General features: G+C 41.5%; 1 protein-coding gene across 1 annotated transcript in view; it reads left to right on the forward strand.

The window, feature by feature from the left end:
* The first annotated feature begins 4,450 nt into the window (after positions 1-4,450).
* Positions 4,451-7,427, forward strand: part of LOC131952788 (2-hydroxyacyl-CoA lyase 1) — a 69,066-nt gene continuing 66,089 nt past the window's right edge. Inside the window, exon 1 of the mRNA XM_059315624.1 lies at positions 4,451-5,220. The gene's annotated coding sequence lies outside the window, so the exon portion shown is untranslated. The remainder of the gene's footprint in view (positions 5,221-7,427) is intronic.

Consider the following 7,427-nt stretch of genomic DNA (forward strand, 5'->3'; position numbering starts at 1 on the left):
TGGGAGTGGGGTGTTGTGGTAGTTGTGGGAGTGGGGTGTTGTGGTAGGTGTGGGAGTGGGTGTTGTGGTAGGTGTGGGAGTGGGTGTTGTGGTGGGAGTGGGGTGTTGTGGTAGGTGTGGGATAGATGTGTGTGGTAGATGTGGTAGAGGGGTGTGTGGTAGTTGTGTGAGAGAGGTGTGTGGTATATGTGGGAGACTTATGTGTGGTAGATGTTGAGGTTGTACTAGCACGATAAAAAAGTAACCCAATACTGCCCAGATATCTCAATACCTGGTTCTACTTATCTTGTCACATCTACCCATTATTGCCTAGCATGGCACAAGCTATAAGCTGTATTGCTGCAGTTAGCAATAACATGAGTGCAACAACAGAAAGCCGAGCAAGCTTCAACTATTTCCTCACCTAAATCACCTCTATTTCATTGCTCTCCCTAACGAGTCGCTCCGCTATTAGCGACAGTCACAAACATATTTTTTACCAGCCCACACGGCAGTTCTGTGATTGCTCTATAGACCGGTATGTTGTTGTGGTGTACTATCAGATGGAACAGATCAGCTGGTAGATAATGCAATGCTTGATGTGCACTCGCGAAAACAAGAGATGTTGATGTGTGGTGCTGTTTGTTTTTAGATCCAATAGTGTGAGTAAACATCACAGTGAATGGGTGGCTAAGGTTGAAGGTCATTGGATGTCAAGTGGGCTCAAAATGGCGGACATCAAGGTAAATGCTAGGCTAAAGGTATCGGACTTCTTCTTTCTTCTTCTTCGTTCTTGAATGGACTATTGAAGGGTATTTCTTACAAAATGTAGCGCCATAAAGTCCGTTAACTCTTTGGATTTTCTTTTTGGTTTTTTTTTTCCATATCCTTTGTCCAACCAGAAAATAACTACAATGCAGCAGTTGTTTGATTTTAAAATTGGTGTTATATCTCCTCGATGGGTTGTTGTCTCCAGCTATCGAGCCTCATCTACCAACCATGAGCTTTACCGACCCGACCACGCCTACCCCGGACACTAGACAACAAGCTACAGTTTAGCCTAATGACGTATGTCATTATTAGCCACACCTTAATGTCAGACATTAAGATAAAAATATAATTGAAGATGTCCTAATCGAAAAATGAGTCCGAATAAATATGTAGCGAGAGAGTAGTGTGGCTAAACTTGATGTCATGAAAATTGGTTCACCTTCAGTAAAAAAAAGTCTGATCTTAAAGTAGATCTCATGAAAATTCGTTCATCTTTGGTCAGAGAGGCTTAGGGCCTACACTTTGACTTAATGAATTCTTTCATTTGTAACCGAGGTAGCTTAACCAGACACCAGACCACGGACCTAATAAATGACCATGTGATGTCATTGTAATTAATGACCATGTAATGTCCATGTAATTAATGACCGTGTAATGTCCATGTAATTGGAGGAGACGGGGCACCGGGCCGTAGAGAAACAAAGTACCAACATTTTTCTTGTTCTAGTCGTCCAAGAAATCACATTTTTCTTGTTCTAGTCGTCCAAGAAATCACATTTTGTTGTTTTAGAAAACCAAATAAAACCTTACAACAGACTAGCTACCTAAACTAATTGGACGTTAATAAAATGTTATTAAAATTAAATACACGTCAATATCGGAAGTAAAATTCTCGTATTATGAATTTTAATTTATATTAAAATCTTTACTACTTTATGCAAGTACTAGATCTAGATCTACCACTGGATAAAACGTGTCCATTATTTTTATGCCACTGACTCGAACAAGACTTGCAACAGAGGAGATGGCAATCAATGAAGACACCAACTTGGATTAGCCGAAATGGGAATCATTGAGGACACCAACTTGGATTAGCCGAAATAGCCAGTATGTGGAAACTCTCTTTACAGAAATGTCAGTCAAGTGTTGCTTCTCCCCACCTGTCTCCCCCACACACTCCTCCCTCTCTTAATGTATGGGGCTTATGATTCGGAACTTTAGTAAAGTGCAGCCTAATTATCAAGGAGTTGGCAATTATTTTGTTTCTCGACATAATTATTTTCTTGTGATATCTTTTGATATGGGAGCTGATTTGAATTTTGTTAAAGATATTAAATAGTAGGTAAAAAAATGTTAAACCGATAAAATCTGGGTTACGGAAATTTCTGTTAAATGTGAGGTTTTAAAAAAATGTCCTGAACTTTGCGAAACATTCCACAACGGGCTATACATAAGGACAGAAAAATATTTTAAGGACGTCATATCGATGACAATAAATCAATAAATATGGCCTAGTAAAGAACAGATCTCTACATTTCGGAGTTCGTAGTTTAGAATTGAAATGTTTGAATATATTTTTCAATGGGCCAACATATTCTGGCTGTATCGCGTACGTTTTACATACATAATTAGACTTATGATAATGATTGACACAAACAGAAGCAGAATATGTTGAAGTTTTTAACATGTAGGTAACGCTTTGTGTATGAACGGGGTAATGGCTGGTTCATGACTTGTATGGAGGGGGTAATGGCGTGTTCATATCTTGTATGGACGGGTTAATGGTTGGTTCATGACTTGTACATATAAGTCATGACTTGTACATAGTACTAGGTGTATGACCGCGTCAAGTCATGACTGACTTTAGTGCTATGTGTATGAGTGCATCAAGTCATGACTGACTTTAGTGCTAGGTGTATGAACGCATCAAGTCATGACTGACTTTAGTGCTAGGTGTATGAACGCATCAAGTCATGACTGACTTTAGTGCTAGGTGTATGAACGCATCAAGTCATGACTGACTTTAGTGCTAGGTGTATGACCGCATCAAGTTATGACTTCTAGGTAGTGCTATGTGTATGAGCGTTTCAATTCATGACTTCTAGGTAGTGCTATGTGTATGAGCGTTTCAATTCATGACTTCTAGGTAGTGCTATGTGTATGAGCGCATCAAGTCATGACTGACTTTAGTGCTAGGTGTATGAACGCATCAAGTCATGACTTCTAGGTAGTGCTATATGTATGAACGCATCAAATCATGACTTCTAGGTAGTGCTATGTGTATGAACGCATCAAATCATGACTTCTAGGTAGTGCTATGTGTATGAACGCATCAAATCATGACTTCTAGGTAGTGCTATGTGTGACCGCATCAAGTTATGACTTCTAGGTAGTGCTAGGTTTATGAGCGCATCAAGTTATGACTTTAGTGCTAGTTGTATGACTGCATCAAGTTATGACTTCTATGTGTATGCACGGGGTAATGGCTGGCTCGCGTCTTGTACCCAGCACGAGCTGGCTGGCTCGTGTCTTGTACCCAGCACGGGGTAATGGCTGGCTCGTGTCTTGTACCCAGCACGGGGTAATGGCTAGCTCGTGTCTTGTACCCAGCACGGGGTAATGGCTAGCTCGTGTCTTGTACCCAGCACGAGCTGGCCTTCAGATGGATGTGATATGTGTCAGGCCCTGCTGTAAGTGGCTTCGTTACCCCCCATCACGTGACACCACGTGACACCAGACGACAGAGAACGTCTGGCTCCCGTACAGCTAATCAATTTTTATCCTACCAGTTTTAAAATACAAGCTGCAGGGGAAATGTATCTCGTAGAGAATTCACTATAGCATTTTCGGCACAATGGTTTGCTTTATAGTCTACAGAATGTTAGGCACAATGGTTCGTTTTATTGTCTACAGAATATTCAGTCCAATTGATGTGTTTTGTAATATACTAGAATACCCGTCATCCGTTGGATAACTGTGGGTTTCGGGGGTCATCCATCAAAAAACATCACGTCTGTCACTCAGAGGCATAGCGACCCTTCCCGGCGCCCGGGGACAAAGTTTTCTATTTGAACCCCCCCCCCCCCTCAAACTTTTGATGTGCACCCCCCCCCCCACTCAAACTTTCGATTTGAACCCCCCTCAACCTATCAATTTATTTTTCCAAACCATTTTGGCGCCCCAACATATGTCCCCCCCCCCGCCCCCCCCCTTCCCCCCTCCACCTCCCCACCCCCCGCCTCCCCTTCCCCCCCCCCCGCCTCCCCTCCCCTACCGTCCCCCCCCTCCTCGGTACGCTACTGCAGTGTCACTTATCGTCACAAAAAACAGACCCCACATTCAAATATATGTTTTTTATCTTTTAAAAACACCGAAAACACCGATTTCGGACTATCCCTTCATAAACTGACGTCACAGGTGACCTACTCAACTCTACTTCACCTGCCCAGTGTCCTGCCAAGTCTCAGACAACATGTTTTTATCGTTTAAAAAACAATTCCAGCCGAGCATGTATCTGACCACACTATCCTTTCATATGCTTAGGACAAAGAAACAGATGAACTCTACTTCACCTGCCCTGTATCTTGCCAAGTTCAGATAGGCAACGTTATCATTCACATCTAAAAAAAAAAAATTGAAAAAAAAAATTTCATTGACATATTGGTCTAGAACCCGTGCCTCCTGCATGAGAGATGACTACGCTACCATTTTAGCTATTTACTCGTGACGTCACAAGTGAATTTTTATACTATACTATGTATCTCCTTATGCAACTTGATTTACGGCGTATAGATTCTAGATCTAGATCTAAAAATAAGTCTAGTAGTACTAACTTTCAAATTAAATTTTATCTTAAATAAGCCAAACAAAGATTTATATAAAATAATTAAGGCCTGAAATAGATTCTAGATGTAGAATTTACATTAAGTCTAGATCTAGAATTTACATAGAAACCTAGTGACCTACATCTAGGCTAGATCTAGATCTAGGCTAGATTCATAAATTTCCTTCGATAGCTGATCTTTAGATCTAGAGAAATTTATTGTAAAACTAAATGAAAAAGACAGTTGAACATTGATATAAGTGTTGGAACGTAATAAATACAGAAAACGGACGTATTGTTAAAGTTATGACCGACAGAAAATTAGATTTAGAACGCGTTAAACTTGTGAATGGGAACACAATTTTCTTCGATAGACGCCGCCATTTTATTGTACTAAAGAGTAAACAAAAACCTGTGACGTCACGGTCCCGCCGAGTCTAGTGGCTTTTCAAATATTTTTAAAAAAAATGGGTTAATCTGCATATGAATAAATCAATTAATTAATTAACGTCTTTAAATAAATTTGTGATCAACAGTCTGTCTGCATTAAAAAATTATTCTCTACCTGCATACCATTTTACAGCTTTCCAGATAGAGTCGAACATATCACAATTTTCGATCAGGCAAACAAATAAATATTCAAACATGTAAACAAACTTGACTTTTAGTAGTATATAGACTAGACGACACGTTTGAACCGTTGGATGGCGGTTACAACCGAAACATTCGCGTATCAACTACCAACTTAACAGCAGCAATCCCCATCCACACACAGGCTATCGCCCTCAAGCATCCCCTCCCCCCCCCCCCCCTTATCCGCGCACACGATCCGTACAAACATCCATAATGTAAAAATGTTCTAATTCATTGACTAAATATTATCTGCAGGAAAACACAAAAACCCAGACACCACTCCCACACACAAACCACATTCCACATGTGCACACACACATACACATAAATAACGTCCTTTGGCTACCGTTTTATTTTTAATAATTGACTTCATTTGTTTCAGAATTTTGGTTGGAAATTCCCGCATGGCGTCATAATTGGTTTTAATATACGAATGTCGAGAACTTATCGCACTTTGATAGACAGGGTCAGTGCTTTCAAGACTGAACTCAATTTCTGTCTGGTGTTTAACTTTGTAGACCTTTTTAATTCATTACCGTCTTTTATTAAATTCTAAATTATTATTTTTTTTTTTTACAATCAATGCAGATCTATATCCCTAAACATATTTCAATAATAATTCTACGCACAATGGATATAAATCAAAATTATATCAAGCATAAAATGATATTTAGAAAGACACTATGGCCATAAATCTGACATGGTCTATACAACGACAAAAGGATAAATTGAATAGATGGGAGTCTTAGAACACTATCCAAAGTTTGACAGATTACGTTCTAAACTTAACCAATAACGCTAAAAATTGAACGAATAACGCCGAAAACATAATAAAACCCTAAACCAAACAAATAACTCACAAAACATAAAGAATAACGTCCATAACGAAAAGAATAACGCCCCCTCCAATGCCCCCAGCTGGACCCATACGACCAATGACTAACAGCCAAGTACTTCAGTCAACAGACGGTCGCGCGGTGTTGAACCAACACCTGCTGACCCCTCAATCAGTGGCGCTTAGTGCGGTCGCGCGAACACTTCATGGTGAGTCATTGTTGCCAAATTTTGATTCAACTCTTGCCAGTTCATTGCTAAAGGTTCAATTAAATTCTTTTAAATTTAATAAAAGTAGAAACAAGATGGGGGACCACACTGTTGTCTTGATTAAAAACACGGCAGGCGGCGATACTCATCGACCGCCGGATTATCTTAGCTGTCTGGATTAAGCTCTATGTCGGTCAGAAAGGATAATCCCGTGACGTAAAACAAATGTTGGTTGTATGGTGGCCAATAGAGGCGAATCGTTTGGCCAACTGAATCTTTTGTGGCCGACTGAATCTTGGGTGACCAACTGAATCTTTTGTGGCCGACTGAATCTTGGGTGGCCGACTGAATCTTTTGTGGCCGACTGAATCTTGGGTGGCCGACTGAATCTTTTGTGGCCGACTGAATCTTGGGTGGCCGACTGAATCTTTTGTGGCCGACTGAATCTTTTGTGGCCGACTGAATCTTTTGTGGCCGACTGAATCTTGGGTGGCCGACTGAATCTTTTGTGGCCGACTGAATCTTTTGTGGCCGACTGAATCTTTTGTGGCCGACTGAATCTTTTGTGGCCGACTGAATCTTTTGTGGCCGACTGAATCTTTTGTGGCCGACTGAATCTTTTGTGGCCAACTGAATCTTGGGTGGCCGACTGAATCTTGGGTGGCCGACTGAATCTTTTGTGGCCGACTGAATCTTTTGTGGCCGACTGAATCTTTTGTGGCCGACTGAATCTTGGGTGGCCGACTGTTGCTGGTGGCCGACTGAATCTTAGGTGGCCGACTGAATCATGGGTGGCCGACTGAATCTTTTGTGGCCGACTGAATCTTGGGTGGCCGACTGAATCTTTTGTGGCCGACTGAATCTTGGGTGGCCGACTGAATCTTGGGTGGCCGACTGAATCTTGGGTGGCCGACTGAATCTTTTGTGGCCGACTGAATCATTTGTGGCCGACTGAATCTTGGGTGGCCGACTGAATCTTTTGTGGCCGACTGAATCTTTTGTGGCCGACTGAATCTTAGGTACTCGACTGTTGCTGGTGGCCGACTGAATCTTGGGTGGCCGACTGAATCTTGGGTGGCCAACTGAATCTTTTGTGGCCGACTGAATCTTAGGTGGCCAACTGTTGCTGGTGGCCGACTGAATCTTGGGTGGCCAACTGAATCTTTTGTGGCCGACT

This window comes from Physella acuta, unplaced genomic scaffold (genome assembly GCF_028476545.2).
Source record: "Physella acuta isolate Inbredline_101_S28 unplaced genomic scaffold, ASM2847654v3 ptg000890l, whole genome shotgun sequence".
NCBI lineage: Eukaryota > Metazoa > Mollusca > Gastropoda > Physidae > Physella > Physella acuta.